The sequence below is a fragment of the Pan paniscus genome, chromosome 5, assembly GCF_029289425.2.
Source record: "Pan paniscus chromosome 5, NHGRI_mPanPan1-v2.0_pri, whole genome shotgun sequence".
NCBI classification, from domain to species: Eukaryota; Metazoa; Chordata; class Mammalia; order Primates; family Hominidae; genus Pan; species Pan paniscus.
Genome location: NC_073254.2, coordinates 122,874,578 through 122,891,336, shown reverse-complemented (window position 1 = coordinate 122,891,336; position 16,759 = coordinate 122,874,578). Strand labels below are relative to the sequence as shown.

Here is a 16,759-nt window from a genome sequence, read left to right as displayed (position 1 = left end):
CTATGTTTAGAAATATAATGAATTAAATCTGTGTGTACTGATAACAGAAAGCCCTCCAAAATGTATTTATTATTAAAGGGAAACAAAACATATGAAATTCAAATAGTGACACCTTATTTTTTGGGACAAAACTAAAACAAATAAACATTGTTTATGTATACCTAGTGTGGTAGGTAGAATGATGGTTCCCCAAAGATGCTCATGACTTAATCCCTGGAATCTGTTATTATATTATTTTACATAGTAAACAAGAATTAAGGCCATAGACACAATTGAGATTGCTAATTAAATAAATCTGAAATCTAGGAATTATTCTAGATAATCCTGTGTGCCTAATCTAGTCACTGGAATCCTTAAAAGTGGAAGAAAGGTCTTTCTCTGTTTTTGTTTGTTTGTTTGTTTGTTTAACTGGAGAAGATGGTTGTGTGAGAAAAATTAGACCCACTAATTCTGGGTTCGAAGATAGAAGAAGGGGGCCATGAGTCACGATATGCAAGCAGCTGCCAGAAGGTGAAAAAGGCAAGAAAACAGACTATCCCCTGTACTCTCCAGAACAGAGTCAGCCCTGCTGACATATTTATTTTAGCCAGTGAGACCCATGTCTGAACTCTGATGTACAGGACTGTAAGATAGTAAATATGTTGCTTCAGCCACCAAGGTTGTGGTAGTTTGTTTTAACAACAATGCTTCTGAAAACAGACAATTGCCCAAAATAATATACCAAAAGGACTGTTAATTGTTGTGTTCTATGGGAGTTGAAATAATACTGGGAGAAGTATTAAGGGGACTGCCATTTATTTATTACTTGCAAAACAAAGATAATAATAAGTAAGAAAAGAAATAGAAAACATTATAATTTGATATCAAATGAACAAATAGAGTTATTAACATAACTAATGTGTAATTGAAAATAGAATGATATAATATGAAGTAAATATTGCGCTTGTTCATACAAGAATTTTCCTAGCAGCTTAGTGTTTTTGGCCATTAAGAAACAATAGGTGAAGGCAACAAATCGAAGAGGAATATAGCAACAGTCTTAATGCCCTCATTGTTATTCCTATTGTCTTGTAAAACCACCTGATTTTGAAATATTTATTACATGATGCTTTCTTGACTTTGTGAATTCTTTTCCCATCTAGCAACTTACAATACATGTATTTCTTTTTCTTATTCCAATAATAACCTTGAACATACTGAATGAACCCATATTTCTTATTTCATCAACTTCATAATCAAGTACTTATTCTTGCAATGAAACATGAGAAAATACAGTTAATTCCTACCTCTCTCACACACCCTAAGACAATTTTGATTTTGCGGACACTTTCTGGGATCCTCAGGAGACTAGAGCCTTGTCTTTTTCATCCTTTTAACTTTTTATTTTACTTTATTTTATTTTATTTTATTTATTTTTTAATTTTTTTTGACAGGGTTTCACGGTCTTCCAGGCTGGAATGCACTGGCGTGATCTCAGCTCACTGCAACCTCCCCCTCCGGGGTTCAAGCGATTCTCCCGCCTCAACCTCCCAAGTAGCTGGCATTACAGCTGTGTACCACCACACCCAGCTAATCTTTGTATTTTTAGTTGAGACTAGGTTTCACCATGTTGGCCAGGCTTCTCTCGAACTCCTGGCCTCAAGTGATCCACCCGTCTCAGCTACCCAAATTGCTGGGATTACAGGTGTGAGCCACCATGCCTGGCCCCTTTCAACTATTCTAACTGTTCCCAAAACACTGGACAAATTTTGGTTTTGACTTCATGCCATTCTAGTCCATGGAACCTTTTAATTACTCTCTGTTTTTCTTTTCCATCTTTGAAATAAAAATATATTTATTCTAATTCTCTTTCTCTCTGTCTTTCTCCTGGAAAAATTATTGCAAGATGGAAGCACTTTTAAACAACACAAGAAAATGAAAAGAACAGGACTAGTCATATTTTCCATATTATTATTAAATACTAAAATTAATCATTCTTTAATTTCTAGAGCTTCATTTTCTCCAGTCTAGAGACTACAAAGATAACAGGTTTGTCTTTTATATCCCTGTGACTTCTCACCTATGTGCAAATCAAAATACTGTTCTTAAATCAAGAGTGGTTTTTCTTCTTAAAGTTATCCAAAGTCACTTTCTGGAGTTCTTTAAAACTCTGAGATGTGAGAAAAATAAAACTTCATGTGTTAAAATTCTATAGAGCATTCTCACTAAAATGGGTTTCTATAAACTCTGTTCAAATTGTCAACAACAAACTGCAGTGTGTTTATTCTTTATTGATTATGGTGGAACATTTGTATCCCTTGAATTGGCAAAACAACGTCAGTTTTCAAGAACATTTAATTGTATTATAACCTGTTTAATTGTTAAAACAAATTATTGATGCAGACATTTTGCATAGTGTTACATTATTTTGTTTATTTTTAGTTTATTAATCGTGTTTGTAGAACTTCTCCTGGATCCGCAAGCCATCTGAGAATATTGTTTCCTTCCACCTTTACCTTGTCACTTTTTAAATATTTTCTTCTGAGTTTAAGAATGAAATTTGAGGTTTTATTATAGAAAAATGTAAATATAGTTATAATTTTGTCTGCCTCAGAAACTAACCCAGATTGCCAAGGTAAAGGAGAAATAGAAAGTCAATTTAGTTTTACATAAATCTAATATATATCTGTAACCAAAACAGGACAAAAGCTGCTGAGAAACAAAGATCAATGTAGAATATAAGAAGATAAGCCCAGCTACAAACAAACAAACAAAAACAAAAACCAGTTCACCAAAATAGAGGATTTATCTGAAAGGGAGAGAAAAATAATCATTTTTGCAGTTAAAGAGTAAAGAGTAAAGGAGGAAATACCCAGCCATTCACTTCCAACCACAACGTCTACAGTTAATTTTAATGTCTGTTGAACCATTTTAGGTTGGATGTACTGAAAACAGATGGCTTGTTTCTTTTGTTTCACAAGTCCAAAGGTGACAAAAAATTGTGTCCCAGGAGTTAGACTTAATAGATTAAAGCTAGAAGACTCATGGAGCCAGGATGTAATTTAGATAATGAAGTTTTCATCTTTGAGCTGATGCTATAATGTGATGAGAATATTATTGGTCTGTCATTCAAAGAAACAGAACTAATAGGAGATAGATAGACAGGTATATGGATAGGTAGATAGATGATGATAGATAGGTAATTATGGCAATGAATTGGCTTCTTCGACTGTGGGGGCTGTCTAGACAAATCCACAATCCATAGGGCTGGATGGAACCCTCAGGCGCCAGCTGAAACTGCAGTGCACAGTCAGAATTTCTTCCTCAAGGAAACCTCAGTTTTGCTTTTAAGGTCTGTCAACTGGTTGAATCAGGCCCACCTAGATTATCTACAATAATCTCTTTTACTTAAAGTCAACTAATGTTAGACATTATTCACATCTACAAAAAGCCCTCAGCCAGTACTTGTATTAGTGTTTTATTAACTGGGGACTAATAGCTTGCACAAATTGACTCATAAAGCTAACCATCACACTTGTGAATCTTGGTAGGAAGTTAATACTGTTTGCATGAGAAAGGGACTTGAATCATTGGGAGCCAGAAGGCATACTGTGGTACACAAATCCTAAGGTGATCTTTACACTCCTGGCCTTCTGGTATTCATATTATTGCATAATCCCCTCGCTTGAGTGTGGGGAAGATCCTTTATCGGCTTCTAACCAATAGAATATGGTCAAAATGAGGGAATGTCACTCCTATAATGACATTATATAAGACTGACATCATCCAATTTTCAAATATTGCAAATATGATGGGAGGAAGCTGGCATCTTGTTACTCCTTTAAATTTTATTTCTCATTTCCCTAATGATTTGAGATATCTGCATACCTATATTATCATTTAGTGTTTCACCTTTGGGAGTTACCTATGCATATTCTTTGCATTTGTACTGTTTTCTGGAAGATTCATGAGTTTCTCTAATCATCTTGATTTTGGTTTTTGTTTGTTTTATATATTACAAATAACATTTACAAGCTGTCAACATCTGCTGATTTTTATTTAGACATTCTTCTTTGCACAGAAATCTATAATTTTAGTGAAATCAAATTAATTGTTTGTATTTATTTGCTAGCTAGTTTATTTATTTATTTATTTTGCCTTCTCCTGGAGCCCTATTAAAAATTTTAATGGCACTAGGTCACATAGATTCTAAATAGTTACATAGCAAATACTAATAAATACAAAATTGTACCTTTCAAACATAAATCTTTAATATATCTGGACTTCTCATCTATATATCTCTTAAAAAATTTTAAGTTTTCATCTAGTTTTATTTTCTTCCATATGAAAGAGTACTCTAACTCCAGCTACAAAATATTACATTCTTTATCTATTTTAAATCATCTACAAAAAAAAAAGGGGGTTTGTTCTCTGAGTTATCAATTTTATTTCCTTGGTCATTTTTTTTCATTCTTTGTTCACATCTGTTACTAGGCTTTTATTGTATCTCTTTTTTATTATGCTTTAAGTTTTAGGGTACATGTGCACAATGTGCAGGTTTGTTACATAGGTATACATGTGCCATGTTGGCATGCTGCACCCATTAAGTCGTCATTTACATTAGGTATATCTCCTAATGCTATCCCTCCCGCCTCCCCCCACCCCACAACAGGCTCGGGTGGGCGATGTTCCCCTTCCTGTGTCCAAGTGTTCTCATTGTTCAATTCCCACCTATGAGTGAGAACATGCAGTATTTGGTTTTTTGTCCTTGCGATAGTTTGCTGAGAATGATGGTTTCCAGCTTCATCCATGTCCCTACAAAGGACATGAACTCATCATGTTTTATGGCTGCATAGTATTCCATGGTGTATATGTGCCACATTTTCTTAATTCAGTCTACCATTGTTGGACATTTGGGTTGGTTCCAAGTCTTTGCTATTGTGAATAGTGCCACAATAAACATATGTGTGCGTGTGTCTTCATAGCAGTATGATTTATAATCCTTTGGGTATATACCCAGTAATGGGATGGCTGGGTCAAATGGTATTTCCAGTTCTAGACGCCTGAGGGATCGCCACACTGACTTCCACGATGGTTGAACTAGTTTACAGTCCCACCAACAGTGTAAAAGTGTTCCTATTTCTCCACATCCTCTCCAGCACCTGTGGTTTCCTGACTTTTTAATGATCACCATTCTAACTGGTGTGAGATGGTATCTCATTGTGGTTTTGATTTGCATTTCTCTGATGGCCAGTGATGATGAGCATTTTTTTCATGTGTCTTTTGGCTGCATAAATGTCTTCTTTTGAGAACTGTCTGTTCATATCCTTCACCCACTTTTTGATGGGGTTGTTTGTTTTTTTCTTGTAAATTTGTTTGACTTCTTTGTAGATTCTGGATATTAGCCCTTTGTCAGATGAGTAGATAGCAAAAATTTTCTCCCATTTTCAGGTTGCCTGTTCACTCTTGTGGTAGTTTCTTTTGCTGTGCAGAAGCTCTTTAGTTTAATTAGATCCCAATTGTCAATTTTGGCTTTTGTTGCCATTGCTTTTGGTGTTTTAGACATGAAGTCCTTGCCCATGCCTATGTCCTGAATGGTATTGCCTAGGTTTCCTTCACATAGACAACTATCTGATCTTTGACAAACCTGACAAAAACAAGAAATGGGGAAAAGATTCCCTATTTAATAAATGGTGCTGGGAAAACTGGCTAGCCATATGTAGAAAGCTGAAACTGGACCCTTTCCTTACACCTTATACAAAAATTAATTCAAGATGGATTAAAGACTTAAATGTTAGATTTATTGTATCTCTTTAAAACCAAAGTACATGCCTCTCTCCCAACTTTTCTCTTTGAAAAGTTGATTTAGTTTCTTATAGATCACTATTGGAATTTAAAAATTTTCTTGTAACTTCTAGTTCTAGTTATTTTAGTATAGGCTTATTTTAAGCAGCTGATTCAAATTTGGTCATAGTCATGCATTATTTTTAATGTTTTATGTTTATCTCACATCAATATTAATATGTGAGTATATGATCTGATAAGAGATGGGATGGTATTATAGAATTTATTTGATTGAATATAAGATTTCTTATTTACTGGCAAAATGATTGATACTAGTCTTAGCAGAAATCTGTGGCTGCATTTCCATCCTATTCATCATAGTCACTTGTTTTTATTACTTCCTGGACTTCACAAGCACGTGCACTTGCACATGTGCAAACACAGCAGTGCTAGAGTTCTCTGAAAATATTGGCAAAGACTGTTTTAGTTCCTTTGTTTGCCAGGAACTCTAGGCATTTTAATGGCTTCCTAATGGCTTCCAAACTGTTCACATAGCAGTCTTTTCAAGTTGTAAATAATATACATTTAAAATTCACGTCTGTGCATGGTATTGGCCTAGGAGTTTTTTATTTTTTATTTCTAGCACATTACTCAATGTTGTCAATATTGATCCATAGCACTGGCCATTATATTTCTATTTAAATATACTGTTTTACTGCTAAGCTTCATTTCTAGATGTTGGTATCTATAATAAGAAAGCTATCAGATTGTAATGAAAATGGCCCAAAGCCACCTAGTTCCTAAGCACTCTTCCCATTCTGTGATGGGGTCTGCTCTATTTCTTTCACATTGTACATATTTAGTAGAATCTTTCAGACCCCCCCCATTTTCCTGTGGCTTTTACTTTATCATAAAATACAAATTCCATACTGTTATGAATTAATTCCTATCTCCGTGAATTGTTGAATGTTCATTATCTATCGGCTATTGTTCAGAGTTTGTGGTATAAGGTTGGGCTGTTCTTTGACTTCACAGTGAATGAAATGCTCTCGTCTAATGAGCTGTGTGCATATACTCCTATCTTTCCAGGAGGTCAACTGTCAAATAGTTGTTATAGGATTCCATGTGTTTGGTTTCTTCCTCTATAGGTCTCTGCATTGGAAACCTTACTGCTTACCTTACCTACAGAGTTGAACTTCCTGTGTACCGCTTTGCAGCTCTGTGACTCTCCTTAATAAAAGTGCAGTTTGTTTTCTGTGGTTTTAAACAAAATACACATTTTCTCCTAAACCTGAATAAAGTTATTTTTTAAGTGCCTTTTGCAAAAAGAGACCATTTCTCACTGGGATCTGTACTAAAACTCATTCCTCCAATTTTATACTACCATTAAATATGCATATAATTATCTTTCTGCCCAAAGTAGATAATATAGTATTTTTTCTAAAAATATGCTGAATTCTCCTGTATGCTGCATCAGTTTTTTGCCTAATCCATATTTCTTGTTTATAACATTTCTAAAATTATGCAGAAAAAAGAGCTTTTAACAAATTTGAAAGGCTTACAGTAGTATGACAATATTTATGAAATAAATTTCTAAGTGTTTTGTCTCAGTAAACTATCACAAGGACAAAAAAACAAACACCGCATGTTCTCACTCATAGGTGGGAATTGAACAATGAGAACACATGGACACAGGAAGGGGAACATCACACACCAGGGCCTGTTGTGGGGTGGGGGGAGGGGGGAGGGATAGCATTAGGAGATATACCTAATGCTAAATGACAAGTTAATGGGTGCAGCACACCAGCATGGCACATGTATACATACGTAACTAACCTGCACATTGTGCACATGTACCCTAAAACTTAAAGTATAATAATAAAATTTTAAAAATGAAATAAATTTCTAAGTATTTCTAATTCACTAATAGTACATGATGATTATTATTTTGTTGTTGTTATTTATTAAATCACTGTAGTTTTAGAGAACCAGTGTAAACAAACAAACAAAATCAGTGATAAGACAGTCTTTAAATAAAATTGAACGTACTTTAGAACATAACATTAACAGATAACATTAATTGAGGACCTCCTATCTGCCAGGCTCAATTATAAATCCTCTGTAGGGGTTGGCTCATTTAGCTCTCAGAACAACCGGGTGAAGTAAGTAGTGCTGATACCTCCATTTTACAAATGAAGTAACTGAGGCATTGAGAAAGAGGTAACTTCTCCAACACTATCCATCTAGTAAGTGATGGGAAAAATATTTAAATGCAGAATATTTAAACCCAGGTTTTAGCACAAAGTCATTACTTTCAGGGTGTTTGTAACGTTGAGGCAAAATAAAATCATGGTACTTTCACTGTAAACGTTAAATAATTAGTGCTCCGTGGATGTACACAATAGGCTTGTGCCACTATAAAGATGCAGGTCATTCCTTTGTCCCTGCTTATTTATTATATTCAGTGTTTCAACTTTAGGTGCCTCGCATAGTATAGATATTTTCAGTCTAACATGCATATTCCAATTATCTTGTAGCTAGTCAGTAAAATAAAACTAATTTGAGAATACTCCACCTAATTAGCAGTTTTTGCCCTGGTGCCATAAACAGCAAGTGATAGTGCCATTGATTCTAAACTATAAATACTGAAAACTGTGATTATCTACCAAGCAGTAATATATATTTAATATATATGTAAATGAACGCTGAGTAAACCATGCTGTGTTGAGCTTGTTTCTCTCCCTGATGTTCAGTAGCGCTGGCTCTGATTAAAACCATCCCTGGGGCCAGGCACGGTGGCTCATGCCTGTAATCCCAGCACTTCCAGAGGCCGAGGTGAGCGGATCACCTGAGGTCAGGAGTTCGGGACCAGCCTGGCCAACATGGTGAAACCCCATCTCTACAAAAAAAAAATAATACAAAAATTAGCCGGGCATGGTGGCGGGCGCCTGTAATCCCAGCTACTCAGGAAGCTGAGGCAGGAGAATTGCTTGAACCTGAGAGGCGGAGGTTGCAGTGAGCTGGTATCGCACCACTGCACTCCAGCCTGGGCAACAAGAGCGAAACGCCATCCCAAAAAACAAAAAAACAGAAACAAAACAAAAGAAAACATCCCTGGGATGCTTAACTTGCCCGATTCTCACTCACTAGTAATTCTGCTCACTAATAATCTCTACTAAATGTTTTCAGGAATTAATACAAGCATTCACAGACATCAAAGGTGTAGGAAGGCTGCCTCATCTAAATATATTGTATCTCTCTCACTGTTAGGAAACAAAGGAAAGTTAAAAAAAAAAGACTGCATTGTTTTAAACTGTAGAATTTCTCCATATGTAGTCACTAAATCATACTGTAGCACATTGTTATTTGTACAAGGATTATTTATATCTGTTTCTAAACTAAATTTATAGTATAAGATCGTTTTAAAAGGTCATCTTCCTAATTCACTTAAAAATTTCAATTCAGTAGGATAGGAATAGATCCATGAACGTGGCATGTTTCTGAGCATCCTTTACCTGCTGCTATGTATTTAAATCACTGACTACATTATCTTCTTTTACAGAGGATGAACAGATTTACAATCTCAAATTTATTTCCCAGGCTAAGGAAGCCAATTAAATATTTCTTTGTTAAATACCCACAGTTAAATAATTATATTTTTATACTGTAAAATACCCTTTATATAGTATTATTTTCTTCTTTATTTTCTCCATTTCTGATGTGGGGAAACCCTTTTAAGTAGGCGCTTTCACTTATTCAAATGCACCTTCAGTTGAGAGATTTACTGTACTCAGCCATTTCTTAAAGTCACTAATTTTCTGGAACACTGGGCCTGAAAAATAAGTACTATACTCTATAAATCTATGCTTTTGTGTGCTGGAGAATGTAATTAATTAAATTTGCCAAAACAATTTTGTCTGAATCTGTGTACTGATGGCACAGTACACAGATTCTCTATAAAAGGTCGATTATAATTTTAGTTCTACTGCCCAGAATTTTCCAGATGTATCAGGATAACTTTTGGCTAATGGCCCTAATGTTGGAAAGGGAATTTTTAACTTCCTATTGATGTATATTTTATATACCTTTTACAAGGAAAAAAAAGAGATAAATTATATGTACCCCACCCCCAGCTCATAGTAGAGAGTCAAGCACAGAACAAGTATCTGCTTTAAAGAGACTGAATGACTTACTAGATAAATCAATGCACGAAATGACTGTACAGTCACTATAAGTGTGTTATTTGTTGTGAAAAGGAAACTGTGCTATGAGAGAAAGTGAGGCTCTTAGTATAAAACTCTCAGAGATGGAAATACTGTGTTTTAAAGACAAATAATGTTTCATATACATGAAATACTCATTGATGTCCCAGAACAGAGTGAATTATTTGCAACCATGTCATGTCTATCTTTTAGAGGTGTAAGTGATTTGTTTTGGCTATCTAGATTTGTTATTGAGTAGTGCTTGTCAATCCATTTACTAGATACCCAGGTGCTGAAAAGCTTTATCATGTAGCTAAATGTTATATCAGAATGTTATATTTATAGGTAAAAGTAATCTATTCTGAAAAGTCTGATAATTGTAAATGACACGTGAAGATTATGGGATTACAATTCAAGATGAAATTTGGGTGGGGACACAAAGTCAAATGATATTGTAAATCACCATTGTAAAAAATTTCTGTCAGGATTCTAAATGAAAGGACATAAATAAAATAAATTAGATAAAATTGTTCTTTTTATTTCATGCTTAAGTAAATAGGATATAAGATAATTTTAAAAATTAATACACTTGAATGTATTTATTATAAGAAAGCCAGCATTAACATGTTTAGTGATCTTATTTTTTACGTTTTCATAAATATAAATATATGTGCATTATTGTGCATAAGATTCTGCTGTAATGCTATTTTAAAATCATAGGTATATTTGTTCTTTTAAAGGTATTTTGTTTATTTTTAAAATACCATTTTCTTTTTATCTACCAAGAAACTAATAGTAAGAATATGATGCACGTTTTTCTATACTTTTTCAGATTTGCGCATATATCAACACATATACAAACTGATTCTGCTGTCACTTATTTTACAAAATTAGATTATATTAAAAATGTGTTTCTACATCTTGCTTTCTTCCAGTAAATATTATGTTTGGAAACTCTTCTAAGTCTGTTGATATATATTATATTTATTCATTTCTGTAGCAACATAACAGATGGAGAAGGAGACTATGTATAGTCATTCCCCTATGATGGGCATTTGATATCTTCAAAGATATTAAAAAAATGAAAAAGAATGTAAACTTATTTCAAAGTGAGGTAAGATCACTGGATTAAATTATGAATTATTTAGAATCAATCTGATGACTAGCACCTTCAGAACACGGACATAACTCAGAGATATTGAAGGTTCTGTTCCAGATCACCACAATAAAATGAATGTTGCAATAAAGTGATATCACAAAATGTCACACTACATTTTTGGATTTCAAGTACATTTAAAAGTTATGTTTACACTATGCTGGAGTCTATTAAATGTGCAACCGCATGAAGTCTAAAAAGTCTAAAAAATATACATATACTTTAATTTAAAATATTGTAAAAAAAAAAAGTCTAACAATCATCTGAACCTCCAACAAATGTTAATTTTAATGCTGGTTGAGATTCTTGTCTTGATGTTGTTGACTACTGACTCATCAGCACGATGATTGCTGAAGGCTGGAGTACCTGTGACAATTTCTTAAAATAAGACAACAATGAAATTTGCCACATCAATTGACTCTTCCTTTCATGAAATATTTATCTATAGCATGCAATGTATTTGATAGCATTTACCTACAGCAGAACTTCTTTCAGAACTGGAGTCCATCCTCTGGAAACCTGCCACTGCTTCTAAATCATTTGTTGTCATTTCAACAATTTTCACTTCATCTTGTTCAGAAGTAGATTCCATCTCAAGAAACAACTTTCTTTGTTCATCCATAAGACGCGACTCCTCATCTGTTCATGTTTGATCATGAGATAGCACCAATTCAGTCACATTCTTCAGGCTCAACTTTTAATTCTAGCTTTCTTACTATTTTAACTATATCTGTAGTTACTGCCTTCACTGAGGTCTTAATCCCTTCAGCCATTCATGAGAATTGAAATCAACTTCTTCCAAACATCTGTTGATGTTGATATTTTGACCTCCTCCCATGAATCAGAAATGTTTTAATGGCATCTAGAATGGTGGTTCTTTTCTAGAAGGTATTCAATTTACTTTTCCCAGATCCATCAGAGGAATCACTATCTATGGCAGCTATAGCCTTACAAAATGTATTTCTTAAATAATAAGGCTTAAAGGTCAAAATTAATCCTTGATCCATGAGCTGAAAAATTGATGTTGTGTCAATAGTGTTGGAAACATGAATCCCCTTATACATCTCTATCAGAGTTCTTATCAAAGAGCAGTAATATTTTGAAAGGAATCTTTCTTTTTTTTTCCTCACAAGTAGGTCTCAGCAGTAGGCTTAAAATATTCAGTAAATCATTCTCTAAATAGATGCACTATCATCTAGACTTTGCTGCTCCATTTGTGGAGCATAGAGTAGATTTAGCATAACTATTTTTAAGTGTGCTTTTTATTATCTTTTTTATTTCAATAGTTTTTGGCATTCAGGTGGCTTTTAGTTACATGGATGTACAGGGGTACATCCATGGTACAGGTGGATTTTAGTTACATGAATGTACAGGGGTACAACCTTTTGGGGTACAGGTGACTTTTAGTTACATGGATGAGTTCTTCAGTGGTGAATTCTGAGATTTTAGTGCACCCATCACCCAAGCAGTATACACTTACCCAACATGTAGTCTTTTACCTCCCACCCCTCTCCCACCCTCCCTGTAAAGTCCCCAAAGTCCATTATGTCACTCAGTATGTTTTTACACCCTCATAGCTTAGCTCTCACTTATAAGTGAGAACAGTATATGCAGTATTTGGTTTTCCATTCCTGAGTTACTTCACTTAGAATAATGGCCTCCAGCTCATCCTAGTTGCTGCAAAAGATACTATTTTTTTCCTTTTTATGGCTCAGTAGTATTCCAAGTATATATAACAGCACATTTTCTTTATCCACTTGTTGGCCAATAGGCACTTAGGTTTGTTCCATATCTTTGCAATTGCAAATTGTGCTGCTGTAAACATGCATGTGTATGTTGCTTTTTTACATAATGACTTTTTTGGGGGTAGATACCTAGGACTGGGATTGCTGGATCAAATGGTAGACCTACTTTTAGGTATTTAAGGTCTTAGATTTAAGTCTTTGATTCAAGTTGAGTTGATTTTTTTATAAGGTGAGAGATGAGGATCCAGTTTCATTCTTCTACATGTAGTTTTCCAGTCTCCCCCAGCACAATTTATTGAATAGACTGTCTTTTCCCCAATTTACGTTTTTGTATGCTTTATAGAAGATTTTGTGGCTGTATTAGGCTTTATTTATGGGTTCTCTATTATGTTCCATTGGTCTATGTGCCTGTTTTTATATGAGTACCATGATGTTTTGGTAACCATAGCCTGGTAGTATAATTTGAAGTCAGTTTTGACTAAAATTCAACATAATTATTAAGAGCCCTATAAATTTTTGAATGGTAAATGAGCATTAGTTTCAACTTAAAGTCATCAGTTGAATTAGACCTTACCAAGAGAGTCAGCCTGTTGTTGAAGCTTTGAATCAGGCATTGACTTATCCTTTCTAGTGATGAAAGTCCTAAGTGGCATCTCCCTCCAATATAAGACTGTTTCATCTGTATTGAAAACCTGCTCTTGAGTGTAGCCACCTTTACCCATTATTTTAGCTAGTTCTTCTGGATAACTTGCTGTAGCTTCTCCAACAGCACGCTGCTTCTGCTTGCACTTTTATGTTTTGGAGACAGCTTTTTACCATAAACCTCATGAACAAACCTCTGCTGGCTTTCAACTTTTCTTCTGCAGCTTCCTCACTTTTGTTAAGCCTTCACTGAATTGAAAGGGGGTGGGCTTAGAGCCTTGCTCTGGATTAGGTTTTGGCTTAACGGAATGCTGTGGCTGGTTTGATCCTCTATCTAGACCACTAAAACTTTCCCCCATAAGCAATAAGGCTGTTACTCTTTCTTATCATTCATATATTCATGAAGTGGAACTTCTAATTTCCTCCAAGAACATTTCCTTTGCATTCACAGCTTAGCTAACTCTTGGTGCAAGAGGCCTAGCTTTCAGCCTATCTCAGGTGCTGACATGCTTCCCTCACTAAACTTAATCATTTCTACCTTTTGATTTAAAGTGAGTGAGTCTGTCTTTCACTTGAACACTTAGAGATTATTGTAAGGTTATTAATTGACCTGATTTCAATATTTTTGTGTCTCAGGTAACAGGGTAGCCTGAGGTGAGGACAAGAGATGGTTGAATGGCTGGTGAGTGGAGCAGTCAGAACACACACATTTATTAATTAAGTTTACCATCTTATAAAGATGCAGTTCCTGGCACCCCCCAAAATTACAATAATAACATGAAAGATCACTGATCACAGATCATCGTAACAGATATGATAATACTAAAAAAGTATGAAATATTGCAAGAATTAACAACATGTGACACAAAGTGAGCACATGCTATTAGAAAAATGGCACTTATTGACTTGCTAGGTGCAGGCTTGCCACAAATCTTCAATTTGTAAATACTGCAATATCTATGAAGCACAATAAAATGAAGCTCAATAAAATAAAGTATGCCTGTACTCAAAAGACCTTTCATAATTATGTTTTTGTTTATTTATAAGCAATATTCCTTTTTTATAACTTATTTATTTGTATATAAACCCTTATTTATATATAAATATTCCTTATTTGTGAATATTTATAAGCAATATTCCTTATTTAAAACTTTTTTGTAGCTAAAGGCATTACATTTTTTTGAATAAAGGACCAGTGATTTCATTCTTCCTAGCAAGAATGCATGTATTTCTGGGTCGGCTCTTTGATATAAGTACCATAGAGTTCAGAGTAATCATGAACTTTGTATTTTTGGATTTCAAATGTAATATTGAAATAGATCAAAGGTAAATTAATATGAAAATTTATGCTATTGAATATATTTTATTTTTCTTAAATTCATTTATAGTAACACCTGTTATTAATAGACATTGTTCAGATAGTAAATGATACGATAAGGAGTGAGGAGAGGAAAAAGAAGAGAAAGAAGAGGATAGCAAGAAAAAAAAGGAGGAGAAGAGCAAAAGTAATAAATGTAATGTGGCTGATGAATTAATTCTCCTGACTGTAGAGGCCATCGTATAACAGAAATTGTAAGTTATTCCAACAAATCGATATCACTAAAGCTTTAACTAGAAGGTCTGTTAACAAAAAAAAATAGAGGGAGGTTTATTTTAATTAGCCAAAAATAATTGCCAATGGAAGAACTAATGTCACTTTTGCTGCATTTGAATCATCTAAACTCTCAAGTTAATTTAGCTGACTCAGTAAAAATGCAGTCAGAGTTACTACTTGACATCTTCTACATGAAATAATACTTTGAATTTTAGCCTTTAATAAACTGCTTTTGACATTGTATGACATTCACTAGCCAGCAATTACGGGAAAAATGTCTTTTTAGGTTGGGCCTCTGCAACAAGAAAGTTTTGAAGAAAGTTTTCATGGGAAAAGAGTAAAGTTTCTACTAATTCAAAGATAAGGAGCACTGAGCTACCTTCCTGAAGTATGAGATGTATAGCTAGTAGAACAGAGAAGTTTGCTTTTCATTGTGAACATCCATCCCTTGTCAACCTCTATATTTACTGGACTTAATCTTCTTCCTATGAAAACTGCAATGCAGCATTAAGAACCTGCTGCTGTAGCAATTCCTGAAAATGTATAAAAATAGGATGTAAAATGATATGTGCTGGGCTGCTAGGACATGTTAAAGTTGGTTAGAAAAAATGAGACCAGAGATAGAAAGTTCTGTTGATTTTGAAGACAAGGGATACTTTAAAGTAGAAAATACAGAAACAGGTAAAGCAATAATGTGACCTTCCCACAAAGCTACCTTAAACACTCTCCCAGCAGGCAGCAGACAGTGGGTTCTTTTCTGGGGGGTGGGGGTGGATTTTTGTATTATTTTTAGAAAAATAAGCTTGTTTAGCTTATGATTGTAAAGACTGGGAAGTCCAAGAGCATAGGCCTGGCATCTAGGAAGAGCCTTCATGCTGATTCATAACATGGTAGAGGACATCATGTGGTGAGAGGGCAAGAGCATGCCAACTCAGGACACTTCCTGTTATATTATTGCCAGGAAAATTTATTAACTTTAGTATTCATAGTTGTTAAAACTTGCACATAAATTCTTTCATCTGTAAAACTCAGGAATTCTGTTAACGATTTTTTTAGTCTCCTTTTCCTCTCCTCATGTTAATATTGGGTTCTGCTGGACAATTATATATGTATTTGAAGGGTTTTAAATCATCAACTTGGATAATTATAGCTTTTAAAAAAATACTAGATTATTTCTCTGATTTTTCTTTCTTTTAGCTTTTATTTAAGGTTCCGGGGTACATGTGCAGGTTTGTTATGTAGGGAAACTGATGTCTTGTGGGTTTCATTTACAGATTATTTCATCTCCCAGGTAGTAAGTGTAGTGTCCAATAGGTATTTTTTCTGATCCTCTCCCTCCTCCCACCCTTCACCCTCAAGTAGGCCCCAGGGTCTGTTGTTCTCTTCATGCCCATGTGTTTTCGCTGCTTAGCTCCCTCTTATAAGTGAGAACATGCAATATTTAGCTTTCCGTTCCTGAATTAGTTTGCTTAGGATAATGGCCTCTAGCTCTATCCAAGTTTTTGCAAAGGACATAACCTCATTTTGCACAACTGCAACCATCTGATCTTGAACAAAACTGACACACACAAAAAAAGCAATGGGGAAAGATTCTCTATACAATAAATGCTGCTGGGATAACTGGCTAGCCATATGCAGAAGATTGAAACTGGATCCC

General features: G+C 34.6%; 1 pseudogene; it reads right to left on the bottom strand.

The window, feature by feature from the left end:
* The window catches only part of LOC134730556 (uncharacterized), a 78,356-nt pseudogene that overhangs the window by 30,043 nt on the left and 31,554 nt on the right, over window positions 1–16,759 (bottom strand).